The sequence below is a fragment of the Nannospalax galili genome, unplaced genomic scaffold (assembly GCF_000622305.1).
Source record: "Nannospalax galili isolate Female #2095 unplaced genomic scaffold, S.galili_v1.0 scaffold271, whole genome shotgun sequence".
Taxonomy (NCBI): Eukaryota; Metazoa; Chordata; class Mammalia; order Rodentia; family Spalacidae; genus Nannospalax; species Nannospalax galili.
In genome coordinates, this window is record NW_008331789.1 from 7,706,398 (window position 1) to 7,707,007 (window position 610).

A 610-nucleotide genomic window follows, 5' to 3' on the forward strand; every position below is an offset into this window, starting at 1 on the left:
ACTGACACTTGTGTGACTCTGTTTCTTGGGCTTGGATACTTAGCGCTACTCAAAGGAGTAAGCTAGCTGAGAAGGGCGGTCACTGCTCCCTCTTCCTGACTACAGACGCCTTGTGACTGGTGACTTCGAGCTCCTGCTGCCTTCCTTTCCTCCCATGACTGACTGTACCTGGAACTCTGAGCCAAACAAACCCTTTCTTCCACAGGTGGACTTTGTTAGAGCATTTTATCACACTGACAGCAAAACCGGCTAAGAGCGATGCTTCAGACGAGTTCTGAGGTCTGAGAACCGGCAATATCAAGGTGCTGGTGGAGATGACGTGTGCTCAAAGACTGTTCCCTGGTTCACAGATAGTGGCTTCTCATGCACTTGGAGAAGCGGTAACTTGTTTCTTCTCCTTCATGAAGACACTAGTCATCACTTCTACTCCAAAGACGCTCCTTCCTAGTGCTATTGCATTGAAGATATAATTCCCACTAATGAAGCAATTTATGACAATCTTGTATTATGATAGAACACTGTACATGTGGTTATAATTATAATAATGAGATATTTAAAGCTCATGAAAGGGCAGGAAGGATCTGAGTTCACATATGTTAAATAGTAGAGA